This window comes from Eretmochelys imbricata, chromosome 1 (genome assembly GCF_965152235.1).
Source record: "Eretmochelys imbricata isolate rEreImb1 chromosome 1, rEreImb1.hap1, whole genome shotgun sequence".
In the NCBI taxonomy this organism is placed as follows: domain Eukaryota; kingdom Metazoa; phylum Chordata; order Testudines; family Cheloniidae; genus Eretmochelys; species Eretmochelys imbricata.
The window spans coordinates 77,622,789-77,643,003 of record NC_135572.1 but is presented as its reverse complement, the minus strand read 5'-3'; positions in this window follow the sequence as shown (position 1 = coordinate 77,643,003).

Below are 20,215 nucleotides of genomic sequence, written 5' to 3'. Positions count from 1 at the left end.
ATTTAAATTATATCACTACAAAATGTCATTTCATTTAGTTTTTTATGTGTTAATCTAGGATTACAGAAACCTACTTTGTGTTTTATACACATTGTGGGACTGAGTCTCCCTGCATTCACATCATTATAAATCAAAAGTATCACTGTTATTCAGAGTTGCACTGATGTGTGTGTCAGGCCCTCTGCCTTGCATGTGTTTCATTAATATGCATACTCATAAGGCTCTAAATGTAAGTGAAGGCAGTCTGGCCTTCATAGCTACTGTGGATTTGCAGGGTGGGACCAAGAAGGTAGTCAAAACCCCTGGGGTTGTCTTGTGACAGCAGTCAGCCAATAAGCCAGGTCCACTGGGAGGGGAGCTCTCAGATAGCTGCCACATGCTAGCTAGGGTGCAGGACAGTTAAGAAGTATGGAAGAGGTCCTCTTTCTTGCTCTACTCATCACTGCAAAATCATTCCTGCCATCCCCTCCCCACACCACATGCTATTATGAGTGAATGCTAATAAGAGTTGTGCGTTTTTTGTCTTACAGTTGAATTTGGGATTTTCACAGAACAGTGCAAATGTAGAAGAATTCTACAGTCACCTGGACTGAAGCATTCTTGTGGTTTTATGTGGTGTGGGTATCACAGACTTTGACACTAATATGGATATTAAGGGAGTTGGATCAGCTGCGCGAGCTCCTGTGGACTTGGCAAGTTGTGCAATTGTTTTGTGTGAACTTGTAAGGATTTCATAGATTTCAACAGTTGCTTGTTTGGCTGGGGGAGAGAAGAATTTTTTGTGCTTGGATAACATTGGTATTTGAGGACTTCACAGTTGGTTGGCGTGAATGTTCAAGCAGTTAGACAGTTGGTTGATATAAACCAATTGCTGAATTGGAATGGATGTGTGATTTTTAGTTTCACAGGGTCACAACTGTGTGTGGTAGGTCCAGGCATCAGAGTGTCAGAACTGCTTTTCATCAGGTAGTTATTGGGGATGCTTATCTCAAACCTGCAAGGGGAGAGACTTAGGATGAAGCCCTTTTCCCTGCAAATCAGGCATCAACACATCTTGCTTACAAAAGGGGGTTGAACTTGCAGAGAAGCCTGAACCATCTTCCAAGGCATGGTGGTTTCCCAGGCTATTAGCTGTTCTAAATCGCAGGCTAGAAAAGGCATTGGGTAGCACAGGCTCTGATGGGCCTTAGTTTAAGTAAATAGGTTGAGCTCTGCGAATGGTATGCTCTAGATCTGAGCAATGAAAAGGGACAGATCCATCCCCTTTTTCCTTTTGTTGGCAACACATGTTCCTCTGAGAGGTAATCCTGTTATGGACTTAATAAGGTTGAAGGCAGTTGGCCAAAATTTCAAGATGTATGGTGGCCTCCTTGGCCTCTGTCATTCACAAATTGTGTCACTAAATTTCTACAATAGTTAGGCTGCTGGTGTGCTGACTACAGCTTATCATGCTGACCAATATAGTTTCAGTGTTTCCTCAGTACTCCCCTGGTAGTCTCCGTGTATCCATCTATTGTCTCTTTTTTATACTTTGATTGTAATTTCTGTGGGGCAGCATTTGTCTTTTTGTTCTGTGTTTGTACAGCCCCTAACACAAATGGGGTTCAGGGCCAGTCCTGAGTCTCCTAGACACTATAATAATGTTAATAATAATAATTTGATAGATCCTTATTCCATCTTGATAAGATAAATTTCCAAAGGTCCAAAGTTAAAAAGCAGCTAATGAATAGACACTGTACAGTTCTAAGAGTTTACTGTGACACAGTATATCATAATGACTTCAAAGCACATTATTGCAATATGTAGAATCAGTCAAGATATAAGCCTCCATTTAAATCCATGACACAGGCCTTGTAGAATGAATCAAGTTGGAAAACACCAGCAGTGACTGAAAGAGGTACTTGAAAGTGAAGTAAAATGGAAATAAACAATATGTTTCCTTTAAGTCATTTTCCTATATTGTTCTATTTTTAAAAATTAACAGGAAACTAAAGAGTAAATGACTTACCTTAAAATATGAAGAGCTTATACTGAAGAAAGGAAAGGGAATGAAGTGTTAAATTGATTCTCTAGCTCAACTGGCCAAGATACTGTGAGGGTCTCTAAAAAGTGCATGATATTATTTATCCCATGCACTCCAATATCAATTTAATATGCAACATAATGTAGTGATGAGATAATATTAGCCTTATGCACTGTACATTTTATTGTTTTTTGTTAATTTAAGTCCCATCCTAAGGAAGATAATTTCAGAACATAGTCCCTGATCCAGCAAAGCAGTTAAACTTACTTTAAGCATGGAGTATTCCCGTTATATTAAATGGGACTACTGACATGGTTAAAATTAAGCATGTGCTTAAGTACTTTGCTGGAACAGGGCTATAGTTATCACAGTTCAAGACACCTTCAAAATATCACAGATATATAGAAATACCATAGCACTTTATATGATTATTTATCAACCCAACCTTACTGGTGAGTTTTATTAAGTGTTGTACCACATACATAGCATTTTGTTATATTTCACTCTATTTAGTTATATCAAATTAGTGAAAAATAAGTAATGTAAGATGCAGTGAATGGTGGTAAATTGTTACTTTCCAAGTCTCATGCTATCGGACTCAGTCCCACATGGCCTGTGTGCACAAATTTTCATTGAAACGTGGCGGGGTTGCAGTACTAGGCCTGTGGATTGGGATTTCAACCTCAGTAAATCTTAGTTTATGCTTTTCCTGAAGACAATGACAGTTAGAAATGCCAAATCATACTGACTGATAGAATAGCTTTGTTCCTATGAACCAGGAATATGGTAGGAATTTAAGAAATGCATTTCGAAACTGTGGCCCATAATGTCTTATCATTATTTGACTCACTGCTGAATGAAAGTAATGTAGGTGTAATTGCCACTTTGACAGCATTTAACTTAACAATCTTACAGGAAATCTGAGATTTTTTTTTTACCTTATCAGATGGCCTCTATTTTTTTCCCCAGTACTTAGACTTTTTCTAGATACCTCACAGTACAGATAAACAGGATACAAAGCCTTTTCCCAAACAGTTGATAATATAATTTCATACAATACATGGAGTGGCAACAAAATCCTGGATAGGTATTGAAATGAGGTCCCACTAATAACACTGGTAAATGCTAATGATTCAAAAAATCCTGCAGAATCTCAGAACATAAGAGGAAGAGTTCATATTTAATATTTGCCACCTAGTGAATACTATACAAAAACTAAACTTCCTGAGCAAAAGATAGACCATCTAAAATAAACCCATGAGGCAATAAAGGACCAGAGGAATAAAACCAAATTAAAAATAGGGCTGTCAAGCAATTAAAAAAAGCTAATCACGATTAATCACACGATTAAAAAAATTAATCGTGAGTATAGCGTAATTAATCATGCTGTTAAATAAGAGAATACTGTTGAATTATTTTTTGATGTTTTCTACATTTTCAAATATCTTGATTTCAATTACAACACAGAATATGAAGTGTACAGTGCTCACTTTATATTTATTTTTATTATAAATATTTTCACTGTAAAAACAAAATAAATTGTATTTTTCAGTTCCCCTATTACAAGTACAGTAGTGCAATCTCTTTATCATGAACACTGAATTTACAAATCTGGAATTATGTAAAAAAAACCCTGAATTCAAAAATAAAACAATGTAAAACTTTATAGCCTACAAGTCCACTGAGTCCTACATCTTGTTCAGCCAATTGCTCAGACAAACAAGTTTGTTTACATTTGCAGGAGATAATGCTGCCTGCTTCTCGTTTACAATATCACCTGAAAGTGAGAACAGGCGTTCACATGCCACTGCTGTAGCCAGTGTCACAAGATATTTACGTGCCAAATGCCCTAAAGTTTCATATGTCCCTTCATGCTTCAACCACCATTCCAGAGGACATGCATCCATGCTGATGATGGGTTCTGCTCGGTATTGATCCAAAGCAGTGTGGACTGATGCATGTTCATTTTCTTCATCTGAGTCAGATACCACCAGCAGTAAGTTGATATTTTGTTTTGGTGGTTCGGGTTCTGTAGTTTCTGCATTGGACTGTTGCTCTTTTAATACTTCTGACAGCATGTTCCATACCTTGTCCCTCTCAGGTTTTGGAAGGCACTTCAGATTCTTAAACCTTGGGTTGAGTGTTGTAGCTATCTTAGAAATCTCAGATTGCTACCTTCTTTGCGTTTTGTCAAAACTGCAGTGAAAGTGTTCATAAAATGAACAACATGTGTTGGGTCATCATCCGAGACTGCTATAACATGATATATATGGCAGAATGCAGGTAAAACAGAACAAGGGACATACAGTTCTCCCTCAAGGAGTTCAGTCACAAATTTAATTAATGCATTATTTTTTTAATGAGTGTCATCAGCATGGAAGCATGTCTTCTGGAATGGTGGCCGAAGCATTAAGGGGCGTATGAATGTTTAGCATATCTGGCATGTAAATACCGTGCAATGCCTGCTACAAAAGTGCCATGTGAACACCTGTTTTCACTTTCTGGTGGCATTGTAAATAATAATTTACATTTGTCATTATGTCCCATAAATGTAAACAAACTTGGTTTTTTGCAATTGGCTGAACAAGAAGTAGGACTCAGTGGATTTGTAGGCTCTAAAGTTTTACATTGTTTTGCTTTTGAGTGCAGTTATGTAACAAAAATCTACATTTGTAAGTTGCACTTTCACGATAGAGATAGCACTGCAGTACTTGGTGAACTGAAAAATACTATTTCTTTTGTTTATAATTTTTACAGTGCAGCTATTTGTAATAAAAGTAATAATATAAAGTGAGCAGTGTACACTCTGTATTCTGTGTTGTAACTGAAACCAATATATTTGAAGATGTAGAAAAGCATCCAAAATATTTAATAAATTTAACTTGGTATTCTATTGCTTAACAGTATGATTAAAACTGCAATTAATCATGTTTAATTTTTTAAATCATGATTAAATTGTTTGAGTTAATCGTGTGAGTTAACTGTGATTAATCAACAGCCCTAAAAACAAACAACAAAGTTTAATTACAGTTCTTAACCATATAGAAAATTTTAATCCTCAATAAAATAATAAAATAAATATTTAAAGAAAAAGATATGCATCTAGTAGATAGAAGAATTATGATCAATAAACAGTTTGGGTTTGTAAAGAGCAATTCATGTAAGATATGCTTGATCTGATTTTTTACTAAATGCAGTAGATGTAATACACTCTTTACAAAAGCATCTGATAGAAGTCTTGTCAAATATTACTTGAAAAATTCATTCAAATTGCCTTGGTGATCAACACTGTCACATAGATTAAAAATTATCTGAGGAACCATAAAAAAAGGATAATGACAACCAGCAATATATCAAGATTGGGGTATGTGGTGCTAAATTAGCACCTTTATTAATGCTCTAGAAGAGAGAATAAATGGACCATTACATGCAATTAAAAATTATTCTAAACTGGGAGGTGTCTCAAACACCAGTAGAGGACAGAGGAAAAACATTCAGTGACCAGAGAGGTTAGAATGGGCCAGTAAAAACAAAAGGAGATTCAACCTGGAAACATAAAAACTAACACCTGCAGGGAATAGGCCAAAACACAGATATTTAAGGAATGAAGTAGGAATGCAGTAGTGATGTAAAAGACCTATGGGTGATAGTGGACAGTAACTTTTGTATTAGCTTGCAATGTGACATGGCAACAAAGGAAGCCTATATGATTTTGGGCTATACATAGAGGGATATAAAATCACAAAGGGAGTAGAGTCTGGTTCTATTTAAAATGGTTTATAAAGACCACTTCATAAATAATGAATATGGTAGCTGCACTGGGGGACAGTGCTAAGTGTAACAGGTAGTGATATTTGTGTGCTGCCTGCCATGGAGGGGCTGCCTGCTGAGGAGAGAGGAACAGAGGTAAATTGGAATTTGCCTGATCAAGAACCAAGTGAAAAATGAATAACAACTAACTAAAGACCTCTGGATTTATTGTAAAAGAATAAGCTATTGTACACATTTATGGAGGTGATGGAGAGTAGGGTTGGGTGAAATGACATATAACAAGTTTTCCCAAAAATATTCACGCAGATTTTGCTATTTCGAAACAAAAACCTAAGGCACTTTAAAGTCCCATTGTATCCAAAATTATTTTGAAGATTATGTATTTAGTGGTTTTTTGGTCTCATCTGTATTGCAGGATATTTTAGCATCTTTCCTCAAATTCTCTTTCCTCAAATTCAAATCTCTCCAGTAATCTTATCTTTTATTCTTATTAGCATTGCCAGCAACAGCAAACCTACAGAGGCTGGTTCTTCAGTATGGCTGGTCAAAATTTTTTTGCTGAAAAAAATGTATTTCAGTGCAAAATGGAAATTTGTCAAAACTTTTTGGATGCTGAAGAAGAAAAAGAAGAAATAATTCAGCAAATATTTTTAAAAAAACAAACCATTTTCATTTCTGTCAAATTTTCATGGGAAAAAAATCACTTTCCAACCAGCTCAAGTCCTCGGAAGCAGGATTGATCTTGCAAGAGGCCTGGCCTTGCATATGCATAGACCTATTAAAGCTAATTAAATAATTGATTTACCTAAGCAAAGCTTTGTAGGCTCAGAACAGACCTGGAGTGCTCTTTAGTGAGTCTAATTAAACAACTAAAGTTCAAAAGATCAGATAGTTTTAGTGTGTGGGCCTGGCCAGGCAAATCCTAGCAGAAATGATTGACTACAAATGGCATTCTCTTCTCTATAATCTAAGAACAGGATTTTCAAGCCCACCTAAAGAATTTGGATGCCCAAATCTAATTAATTTTTGGTTCCTCAGAAAGTCTGAGCCTGGAATTCCTAATTCTCAACGTGGGGGAGAACACTTATTAGTACCATCATAAACATCCCAGATAAAAATGCTGGGGACTGAACTCTGGCTCATATTGTTTCACAGGGAATTTCATTTGAGCTTTTGATGACAAAATTTTGCCCTTACAGCTTAGTATTCCTTTTAAAAAAGTATTTTGATTCAGATTTATAATAAATGCAAGGCTTCACACCTGTGGGTTATCACATCCAAATATGATGATAGAGTAGGTTTGCTTCATGAAGTCCTGAAGTAAATACATTCAAATAGATCTCATTCAATGAAGGCTGTCTCAGACAATGGCCTATAATTTTACTACAAGATCAAACTTTTGAATCTTCACTTTGAAGAAACAGTACAACTTTCCTTAAATCTGGGAGTTCTGGAAGCGCAACTTTGCAAAATGAACACTAGCAGCTAAATCACAGCTCATAATTTCATTCATGAGTTCAATTTCAAGTCAGATGCTTTCCCCTTAATGTCTAATGTCAGAAAGTTTAACTAGAATTAGGTAGTAATTTTAAAAGATTAGATGATATCACATAATATCATGCAAGAAGCCTTATTAGTCTTGAACCAAAAGTGCAGAAGCTTATGACACAACTACAAAAATAGTGAGGCAATGAAAAAGAGAAAGCTGTGCTGCAGACTTGCTTACCAAACTCAGTACACATCATCAACCTAATACCCTTGAACAGCTCGTCTAATGCTTTTTCAGTTTCTTGTGAGAAAATACTAACACTGTAAACCAGAGCCAGCCCATCTCCACAAAGACTCTCTCATGGAGGTTACACCACAGGGTAAAGCCATGGGAGCTACTCCAAAATACGGGAGATCCCAAGAGACTTAGGATCTCATAACAGCTCTAGCGCCTGGCAGTCATCTACTCCCAGGGGTGAAAGTAATATTAAATTCTTACCTATACGGGGCAACGACATTAAAGCACTGCCAGGGCAGCTTGTTAAGAAGGGTCCTTTGCCATGGCAGCTCTTTAACGTGGGCTGCATATGGGCTGGTATTGGCTTCTTACCAGTACGCCCTACCGGCCCACTTTCACCCCTGTCTATTCCCTAACTGGGTGGGTCCAATCAAGCCATGCTGCCAGGGAACTCTCCTGACTGCAACTGACCCAGGACTCACAAATGTACAGGGGAGGTCAATAGAAAATGTAACATACATCCTGGGGTTCTACTGTCTTTTCCAGTTATGTTCTGTGGACAAGAGGGGAGACAATAGTAACCCACCCTGGCCTCACCTGGCTCCAGCTTTTTTTCCTTACATGGAATAACCTCATCTCTTTGCCAGCCCTCTTTCCATATAGAGGGCCCTCCATGGATCCAGCCCAATTTTCATTATTCTTTCTGTTACATTAACATGATCAAGCTGAAAACACCTTATAGGATTGTTTAATTTTCCCCATCTTAACCCAGAGGACCTTAAGAACTTTAAATAGAGAATAAAACATTTCCTAATAAAAGGCAAAATGGACCTATAAAAGATTAAAATATTCAGCCAAGTTTTGTCATTACCAATTTAAAAACTGCATAATTTAACTGCTGTATGTGTTCATTGGGATGTGAATAAAAATTCCTTGTCTTCTAGAAATACTATGATAAAGATAATAATTTCCTCGACCTAGCTTTCCTCCATCATTTGTAAGGACTATTTCTCACACTAAAAACTATCAAAGAAAAGCATTTTTCAAACATGCCTGTTCACAGATGACAAACAACAGCAGTATATTTCTCAGTGGTTTGTGCAAGTAGAGACATAGCTTCTACAATCCTGGTGCCAGCAATGCAGAAGAATGAGTCCAGCAGTGTACGCCAGCAATAGACACCTTTCTGCTATTCAGAAGCAGTAAAATGATTGACAATAGATTCAATTTATGAACATAAGCTTGGGAAATGTGTGATAATTTGGTAATTAAATCCGAAACAATAGCATAATCCCATGAGCATGACACTGTATAATGTTATCACTATTCTGGTGAAATCATTCTGACTGACATATCACCATGCAGAATACATTTCAATGAAGCAGAAGAAATTTACTTTTACCTACTCATAAATCAAAGGAAGAAAGCAAAGGATTGAAAAGCCCCCTTTTTTTCTGTTTTTAGACTTTGAGAGCTCTATCCAAAGCCTGTAGAAGTCAACAGGATTCTTTCCATTGACTTCAATGGACTTTCAATTGGATTCCAATTGAATTGATGTGAATTTATCAAGGAAAAACACAGAAAGGATCAGAAAGTTTGTCTGGATTGCCAGTACTAGGGCTTTTCTTCTGCTGCTTCCTAGTCAATTTATCTAAAATTTTGTTTACAAACAATGACAACAAAAAGTGTATACCAATTATTCATTGGCATGACAAAGAGCATAACAGACTTGACATATTCATTGTTTATATTACTTCAAATTCAATTTCAAGTCCTTTTTCAGATTAATACTGTAGTCTGGGAAGTTAGCACAATAGGCAATGACAGCCAAAGCCTCCTGACATAGCAAACTGTGTTATCTATAAAAAGAAAAGGAGTACTTGTGGCACCTTAGAGACTAACCAATTTATTTGTTTATTTATTTAGTCTCTAAGGTGCCACAAGTACTCCTTTTCTTTTTGCGAATACAGACTAACACGGCTGTCACTCTGAAACCTGTGTTATCTATGGATGTGCTAAGATGTTGGGGTGAAGAACTTGATATCATTAGTAAATGTGGCTAAATGTTTTCTTTCATGTTCAGAGCTAATGTGTTAGAAAATACTAATGTAAGCAATTACACATGTTGAGTTATAAGTTAGAGCAACAACTGTATTAGAGAGAAAGGCACATTTGCTTTCAGCCCTGATTATCATAATCCAAAGCAGAGCTAGTTAGACCCTAAATCTTTCTCTGTATATTTTGTATTTCCAGTATTAAATCTGAAGAAATAGCTTGGCATGAAAGGAGAATAAGTCACTCCAGCGTCATTGATTTGTAAATTGTGAACTAAATCTGAACCCTATAAGTATACTCACCCTTTGTTTCAGAAATCCAGTGTAATGGTGTTAAAACATTTTTCAAAACTGGGGGGGGCGGAAATCTACTGTGAGATCCACACTCTTGTGTTCAAGCATTTAAGCATTCTGGGTGTTCACTTTTAAACATTGTCATTGTTGCAGCACAAAACTTATTCTCAGTCTATCATCGAATCATAGACTATTAGGGTTGGAAGAGACCTCAGGAGGTCATCTAGTCCAATCCCCTGCTCAAAGCAGGACCAACACCAACTAAATCATCCCAGCCAAGGCTTTGTCAAGCTGGGCCTTAAAAACCTCTAAGGATGGAGATTCCACTGCCTCCCTAGGTAACCCATTCCAGTGCTTCACCACCCTCCTAGTGAAAAAGTTTTTCCTATTATCCAACCTAGACCTCCCCCACTGCAACTTGAGACTGTTGCTCCTTGTTCTGTCATCTGCCACCATGAGAACAGCCTAGCTCCACCTCTTTGGAACCCCCCTTCAAGTACTTGAAGGCTGCTATCAAATTTCCCCTCACTCTGCTCTTCTGAAGACTAAATAAGCCCAGTCCTCAGCCTTGTCTTGTAACTTATGTGCCCCAGCCCCTTAATCATTTTCGTTGCCCTCTGCTGGACTGTCTCCAATTTGTCCACATGTTTTCTGTAGTGGGGGATCCAAAAGTGGATGCAATACTCCAGATGTGGCCTAACCAGTGCCGAATAGAAGGGAAAAATCACTTCCCTTGATCTGCTGGCAATGCTCCTTCTAATACAGCCCAATATGCTGTTGGCCTTCTTGGCAACGAGGGCACACTGTTGATTCATATCCAGCTTCTTATCCATTGTAATCCCCAGGTCTTTTTCTGCAGAACTGCTACGTAACCAATGAGTCCCCAGCCTGTAGAGATGCATGGGATTCTTCCATTCTAAGTGCAGGACTCTGCACTTGTCCTTGCTGAACCTCATCAGATTTCTTTTGGCCCAATTCTCTAATTTGTCTAGGTCACTCTGGACCTGATCCCTACCCTCCAGCATATCTACCTCTCCCCCCAACTTAGTGTCATCTGCAAACTTGCTGAGGGTGCCATTCATCCCATCATCCAGATCACTGATAAAGATGTTGAACAAAACTGGCCCCAGGACCGACCCCTGGGGCACTCCGCTTGATACCGGCTGCCAAATAGACATTGAACCGTTGATCACTACCCCTTGAGCCCGACAATCTAGCCAGCTTTCTATGCACCTTATAGTCCATTCATCCAATCCATACTTTTTAAACTTGCTGTCAAGAATACTGTGGGAGACTGTGCCAAAAGCTTTGGTAAAGTCAAGATCCACCGCTTTCCCCATATCCACAGAGCCAGTTATTTCATCATAGATGGCAATCAGGTTGGTCAGGCATGACTTTCCCTTGGTGAATCCATGTTGACTATTCCTGATCACCTTCCTCTCCTCCAAGTGCTTCAAAATGGATTGACTAAATGTACTAAATGCATCTTGTCAAATAATTCTCCATTGAAAATGGGCTTATTAAACCCTTGCTCTGTAGGAAAGCTCTTTTGATGCATTCAGTTGACCCACAAGAGTTACAAACTTTTTATATTGCTGAATTCAATATTTTTACCTTTACATGCTTTCAAGGTATATTTAGGCAGAGTTCAGATCTGCAAATGCAGAACTGTTATATGTAGAAAATGTATTCTTAATTCTTTGAGTGGCAGCACTTTTACTCATGTATATGCCCTAGGGGATTATAATCTTATTTAAAGTTCATATTTTATTTTTCAAAGGTTTTGCTTCTGTACTGATTTAGATTTCATCAAAGTGAGAAATAAAGGAATCCATAACCTTTTATATCTAAAAACAAATGACATAACATTTGTAATTAAGAAGCATCACTTCACTGGTAATGGCACCCAGAATGACAATTTTATAGTCCTATTAATATCAATGGAAAATGTCAAAGTATCTAAATGTCAAGCCATTTTCTTTTTGTAACTATTATACTTACAAAAAATGGTGAAATCCCCATACTTAGATAGCAGAAAGGCTATCTAGATTTTATTTTGATCCCAACTTATTCCAGTGTTAGTCCATTGATTTTGATAGAGTTGCTCTTGATTTACACTGGTGTAAGCAAGATCAGAATATGTCCCTATATTTTGGTTGTTGAACAACTTTCCCTTCATTTTATGCACAACGTTAGGTGACCAAAAATCGCAAGTGTGACCACAATGTGACCAAGATCTTGTGACCACAAGACCCCTAAACAGGTGAAAAATTACAGTACATGATTGAGGCCTGAGAAATAAAGTTGAGTTTCAATTATTCCATCTAAGATTGTATTTGAATCTAAACTTCCCTAATATTCTGTGGTGTTTGAAATCACTGCAATTAAGGAAAAAGTCCTGCACAGTGAAATTTACATATGGATCCAGTCCTTCCCAGAGTGTGTATGGTGGCACTGGACAATTTCAATAAAAAGATTAGTTGTAGATTTAAAAAAAAAAGGAAGAGAGACACTTACTTCCCTCTTCTAGTATTTTGAAAAGATACAATACAATTGCTGTTTCCAAAATGTCTTTTCACTTGTTAATCCCTTAATTTCATCTTTTCTTTTTTTTTTATGAGTAACTAAGGACTCCACTGTCAGCATTTTACAAAGATGCACAATATGATCTTTATTTCTAACTAATTCTTTTCACTATGAAGAGCAGATTTGATACACACTAATAATAATAGAAGTATGTAGCCAAATTCCAACAGTCTTCTTTCATATTTCACTTTCCTTAGAAAAAATAGCTTTTTAAAGCTACTTTAAGTCACCAAGCAAGCCTTCATGTAGACTTATTAATACAATGTATGATAATCAATCCAGAAACGGTTTCTTTCAGCATGTCCTTTCATTTGAAGTCAGCATCATTAGGGCAGGAGAACTGTTTCAACACAGTCTGCTCATCCACACAATATATTCCCATATGTTCCTAATCCCAGAATGGGAGTTATTCACATGTGTCCAAAGATGTTATTTGTCCTGATCTTGATTTCTGAGGGAAGACACTGACTAGGAAGAAGTTGAGTGTATTTGCCAGCTGTACAAAGGATGAATATTGTAAGATGTGTATTAAAATGGCTTTATTAGGATCCTAATTCAATATTTCATTCACTGATATGAAACGTATCTTTCATTGAAGTGGAAATCTCACACCAGTTAACCTCAAGAGGAATTTTGTGGGTATCAGTTTGGAGTTCTGAAAACACAACTTGAATTTTTCAGGAAGCATATCCTCCCAGAAATAAACTGGCAAGTAGAAGTCTGATTAAGTGAACTGTAGCTCATGAAAGCTTATGCTCAAATAAATTTGTTATAGTCTCTAAGGTGCCACAAGTACTCCTTTTCTTTTTGCAGATACAGATTAACACAGCTGCTACTCTGAAACCTTAGATTTCTGTATAATTTATTATATTCATAACTGGTCTACTTAAAAGGTAATCTGAAAATCAACTGAAGGTTCCAATTTTGCAATCAGATTATTGTTCCAAATTTATCTGGCACCTACCATTATTCAGCCCTCTGTCTATGAGCTTCCTCTTTCTCATTTTCTTATTGTCCTCTGACTCACATGCTTATATATTCACACACATATAAAGTATATATAAAATGTACTTTATTGCTGACCCTCCCAGCCCTGGCAAGAGTGTGCAACATACTATTGCACAGTTCACATTTCACTAGGACTGGCTTTGGATGTATTGGGCGGGGGGAGAGTCAAATGGACGCTATGACTATGCAGCTGACAAAAGGACTAATAAGCTCCTGTGTCCTACAAAGTGAGGATAAAAATGCGTCAGTGTAACAAATAATATTTAAAATGTTTAAGAGATATCACTGAAGTTACATTCATCATCAACCCAAACTATGGGATTCTGAAAACACTTACAGCCAGGCTTAACTTTATTCACATGTGTAGTCCCAATGAAATTCACACTGCTGACATCTTTGTTGCTCTTAGGTCTTATAACACCAATATCTGAAAAGAGAGACACTAAATTCAAATAACTTCTGATCTGTACAACAGCTGTACACATACATCAATCTGCTTTGGTCCCCTCTTGCCAACTCAATGATGTGTTGGCAATAATCCAAATTACTGGAAAACGTAATTTTATCACATGAAAAGTGAAAAAAAAAAGATGAATAAAAGCAATTTAACAAAAATCAATATTTATCTTCTTCTGTTACATGGCTCCTATATCAGTGAAGAGAAATAAATCTGCAATCAAATGTTTCATCCAGTGCATTTACTTTCAATTACCAGAAGATTTAGAACTGTAAATTACAAAAGAACAATTTGTCATTTTAGCCTATCATTGATTAAACTTATTAATATTGTTCCAGAGAGTACATACGTCAGGGTTCAGTTTCATGTTTATGACTCATATTGATGGGGAGTAGATATGTTCAAAACAATTGCTTTTAATTGCAAGAGATGAAACAAAAAAAAGTCACTGTAAACAAAAATTGCTTTTTTTAAATGACAATGTGAATTTCTCCTCTCAGTGCAACAAAATCTTTTTTAGGCTAAGGCCTGAAATAATAACAAAAAATACACTAATTGTTGCTGAGTAGTATCTTAGGCCCAGATACTCCAAGATATTGAGGAGTTAGGCACCTAAATACCTTTGAGGGCCTTTCTCACAAGTCATCTCAATGAAGTCAAAGTCCTAGTGCCCTTACCCTGTGCTCTTCCTCTCTTCTTTCTCAGGTTTATGGATTTGCTTTCCTCCCAGGCTCCGGGCTTAAATAGCAAATGTTGATCACATCATAATGGACCAAATTCTATCCAGTTTTGTGTAATTAGTTTGAGTACTTAAGAATAAATTAAAACTTTTGCTAGAAGTGTAAAGTTTTAAGAAACTGAGGAAAAATAATTAAAATCAGGCCATCCATAGTAGTTTCTGAAACTTCTGCCAGCAAGTATTTTCCTGTTCTATGTATCTAATCTCTATTTTTCCAGAATGTGTCTCTCTTCAGACCATTCTAGCTCATCTCATAATCAATCAGAATTTTATTTTCAATTACACTGGAACCACAAAAGGCTGTATATTTCAAGGAGCACCAGAAACTTTTGGATAATCAGTAGTTTGGTTAAATGAGGGAGACAGCTGGATAAAGGAGTTCTAGATCTGATTACGTTTGATAAGAGAGATTTTATATGAAGATTAAGAGATATTTAAAGAAGTTAATACTTCCCGTATTCAAAATGGAAATTTTAAAAAGATTATTTTTTTCAGAATATTCATAGTGAGAACAATGACATATAGCAGTAGTGAGGAATCATAGGCAACATTCAATACATAACATTACTGCTTGCATAAAGTGGTACTACATTTTTATATTTTACGAAAAGATAATAACAGGGGAACCAGTTATCTGGTATGCACTCATAGAACTCAACTGGGTATCTGTCTTCCCCTAGAGTCTTCCCTGAGTTTAATTGTACCATTTGTTTCACTAGAAGATAAAGGCCTCTAAAATTACAGCCTCATTAGGTTTTAGGATGTGGAAGCTGATTTTTCTGTCATATATCAACTATTTCTTACAAGAGAGTAAGAGATACAATTGGCATAATCATTTACAAATTTGGAGAATAATTTGTTAATCTTTCCAGGCAATGCACTGAAACACACCAAAACCTTGCGGGCTAAGAAGTTAATGTTTTGTTGGTTGTCGTGATCTCTTTTAATTTGTCATAATGGCAGGAACAAATCTGTTACCATCTAATGGTTCTAGTCTATATAACAAATAGAGATATGCTAAACTGACTGTATTCCATCTGTTGATGTTGCTATTCATAGTATTCTATTCATTCGTAGTCACATTATGTTATGCTATTTTAAGTGGAGTCACATAGTGACATTACTATATGTCACATAGCATTTCACAAATAGAGCTTGTAAGAGATTTATGAATATAGCGGTATGTGAATATGATGGTAGAAAGCCAACAACACTGAATTTTAAATGGTTCGCTGAATAGATATACAGATTCTGTAGATTGATACTGCCATCAGTTCTGGAATCCTGTTTAGACTTCCATAATGTTCTTTATAGATCTGTGTAACTAAATGAAACCAGTACCTCAAATACAAGCCCCTTTGAATTTCAAGTTTTCAGATTTGAATCCTTGAATCCCGAACTTGTATTTTTTTATTGCACTTTGGATGGTGGATGATTTCTTTGGACCCCATCAGTCAAGATAGTGTAAACTTCTCATGCTCATTTGAACTTTGTACATTTTTATCACTTCAGGACTAAAATCTCTCAAAAACAGATTGTGAGTTTTTACCAGCATCAAATGCAATCCAGTGCATAAAAACAAAAAAATCAGAGGGAGGGGAGGGAGTTCATTTTAGGAAATCCATGATAACTGTTTCTACACCATCAAGGTGAAGATGACAAACTTCTAAGGAAAATGGGCCTCCATTTTATTGAAATATAACATATATCTGACTAATTTTGTGCAGCTCCATATGTGGCTATATATATATATTTATAAATGCACAAATTAGTCCATAAAATAGTTTGCATATTTGTAAAATATTAGTATATCACCATAAAATTCAGCTTAAAATCATAACACACATCACCATGCAGTAAAAGGGACCGGTCATAAACTGTAAAAAAACCTGGCAGTTGTGACAGGTGAGTGGATGCTAATGGAGTTTCTGGAGAGTAGGAGAGTACTAGGAGGGGGTTCTCAGGGTAGAAGAAGCCAGAGCAACTGGATCTGTGGTGTCTGAGCAGAAGATGGGGTGGCTATAGAGGAGCTGCAAGGTTGGAGGTGGCTTGGGGAAGCTAGTGGTAGCAAAGGGAAGCTGGATTTGTGGGGGTATCCAGTGAGGGTGGGGGTACTTTTGTTTCTTCGAGGAAAGCTAGGAACATCTGAATTTGTGAGAGGTGTTCTAGTGGAATATGGAGGCAGCTGGGTCTTGTCAGGTGGATGGGAATTTCTTGGGAGGGGCAGGGGGAGGCTGGATGGTTACTGGGTGGAAGAGACTGGGGTGAGTACTGCCCCTCTGCCCAACATTTGGTCTTTACTACTTCTGTCTCTTCACAGCTGATCTTATCCAGCTCAGATCCAGCAGGGAGATGATGGCCATGTGCTATAACAGCAGCCATTCCTGTAATATAGCTGAGTGTGTGATGTTCAGTCTGGCCATGTGGGAGTGCATGGGAGGCCACTGCCTGTGTGACACTCGGCAAGTGCAGTAACAGGTTACAATTAAATAAATCCAGTAGTCCATACAGCACTGTGAGGAGACTTCTCAAAACAAAACTCATCATAATCCCTGTGACTTCAAGTTTCTCTGCATGGTCCAAAGATCATTTAGTAGCCCACATTTAGCAATCTCATTCAGAACATGAGTCAGCTAATGCTCTCTTCCCGTAAAGAAAGTTTGAGCTACAACAAGGCAATCCTATGTAATGTGAAATGAACTAAATACCTGAACAATGTTTGCTTAATAATGTAGCCATGCTTCCAACACAGTTATCCAAATCACCCTAATAAAAGGTGCCACAATACCTGCATGGTACACAATAGCCAATAACTTTAATTCCAGAGAAAATATGACCCTGCAACTGTAGGAGAATCAGAGTGTCTGATACAGTTAATGAAATTTCACTCAATAATACAGTAATAAAAATAAACTAACAGCAATAGCTTTTAATAGTGAAGTTACAAGACAGTAGTGACAACTACAGCTCTATTTGGAGTAACAACTCCGCACTCCTGCAGTGCAAAAGGTGGATGGGATGATGGGTCCTAAAATGGGAATGGGGAAGGGATTAGAATAATCCTGGTATTCCGTCCCCTCATAGGGGCATTAGTCCAATAGCCAGCTAACTAGCCAGGCAGTGGTTCCTGTTACGGGAAGTCGGATGCTGCAGTCTGACAGCAACTGTTCAGCAGCGAGCTATTCACTGGCAGGCTAGGTGCCCCGCCCACCAAAAAAGGGGAGACAATGTTTCATTTACATGAAACAAGTTTATATTGGCAACAATATGGGTACTTCATATTGTAGCCAAACATGTAATAATAGTATATATGCTCAAGCTCTATCCAAATAAAATCTTTACCAAATATTCAGTTTTGAAGGATAAATTAACCTCACCCTGGTTAAAATCTTTGAAGCAGAATTTCAATATTTTTTTTAAAAAAACCCTCTTCATTACCAACATTTGAAAGCCTTAAACTGGTGATATGCACCAGATGCAAAAGGAAAGAGGGGAGGAGTTCAGCCTCTGATGGACCATGCTTTCAGAAGTGCAACTAAGATCAATGTGTTGGGTGAGTCGTGTTTCTTACCTCCATTGTTATAAGGCAACATGGTTGTGTGAACAGAAAAACAAATGAACAGGTTTTCCACACCCTTGAATTTTCTTTTCAAGCACACTCATAACAGAATTATCATATATAATGGGGAGATTTTATGGGAGACTCTTACTAGTAAGTTAGTAGCAAATCATTGTCATAAACAAAATCAAGTTCTTTCTCTCCTTGATTATGTAAGGATTTACATCAGGATTTATATATATCCTGAAGAGAGTATTATATATGTGAAAATGAATATATGATGAATACTGGCACTGCAGCAGGCCAAACTACTCCAGAAAAACCTCATAGGAAAGGCAAAGTGAGTAGGGTACTGATAGGTACAAGTAATGGAATTGGTGCTCTGTCACGGTGAGAGGAGTTTGTGGTCTCACAGAAGAGTATTGGTGTGGACATGGCCTACTAATTCTGCTAATCCTGTACATCTACAGGAAATATTATCCCAGTCCTGTGGAACCTAGGACAAACCCAGGGAGATCCTTCCCTTTCACAGAACTCCATCCCCTACCCACCAGCACATCTACACTTGCCATTGTCCTCCTGTTCCACGTGGGCTTCCTTCGCTGTGAACGAGAATTAATGTCCATGTATGCCTTATGTTGACTAAGATTAAAGGTGTGGTGTTAAAAAGTGTTAGTTGCATGTTCTAACTAACACATTTGAAAAGTCTACTATAGACAAAGCTCTTTAGAGTTTAACATGTGCTGAGCTGGTTGTGTTTAAACCTGATCTGCACACTAGTTTTAACCTAATGAGTTTAGCACAAGTTAAACTTGACTTCTAAAATGTGTTAGTTAAACTGGGTTAACTCTTAGTCATACTAGGCCTTAGAAGCTGATTGTGCCCTAAGTCTCCTGCTTGACTCTTTTTCTATACTGGCATATAACTCCTCAAAGAAAAAGATTTACAGAAATTCAACTCCAGTGTCTGCATAAAGGGACTTCCACAAGCTGCTGGAGCAGTAAGAGCATTTTCTGAAGCCACTACTTCCTCCTTCCCCTCCCCCTTTGCAGCCTTGGTAGTTTTTGAACCCAATTCATTGCTCCTTTTCTCTGCACAGTGGAGGAGAGAATTTCATCCACTTTTGGATATTCTATCAAATTACTGTTTAAAAAAAATCAATTTTGACAATGATGTATTTGTAAGAAACAGCCTAAGAGTCTTCCTTGTTCCAGATCAGTGATCAAGCACCTCAATAACCTGAAGGTTTTGTACATAAGATTCGTTAAAATTAGTAGCCTCTTTGTTCACTGTTTTTAAACATAAACATGGTTTATCCTGATGTGAAATCAATAATTGTTCCATTTCCATTTCTAATTATATTTGGCACTAGTTAGAGCAGTTCAAATATAAATCCTAACAAATTCTTCAAAGTGCTGGGATGGAGGGAGGATGAAGACTATTCTGTTAAAAGAGTTAGTGAATGTTGTCAGGTTTCAGAGTAACAGCCGTGTTAGTCTGTATTTGCAAAAAGAAAAGGAGTACTTGTGGCACCTTAGAGACTAACCAATTTATTTGAGCATAAGCTTTCATGAGCTACAGCTCACTTCATCGGATGCATACTGTGGAAACTGCAGAAGACATTATATACACAGAGACCATGAAACAATACCTCCTCCCACCCCACTCTCCTGCTGGTAATAGCTTATCCAAAGTGATCACTCTCCTTACAATGTGTATGATAATCAAGTTGGGCCATTTCCAGCACAAATCCAGGTTTTCTCACCCTCCGCCCCCCCCCCACAAACTCACTCTCCTGCTGGTAATAGCCCATCCAAAGTGACCACTCTCTTTACAATGTGTATGATAATCAAGGTGGGCCATTTCCAGCACAAATCCAAGTTTTCTCACCCAGTCTCTACGTAAAAGAATAAATGGACACAAATCAGATGTCAAGAATTATAACATTCATAAACCAGTCGGAGAACACTTCAATCTCTCTGGTCACGCAATTACAGA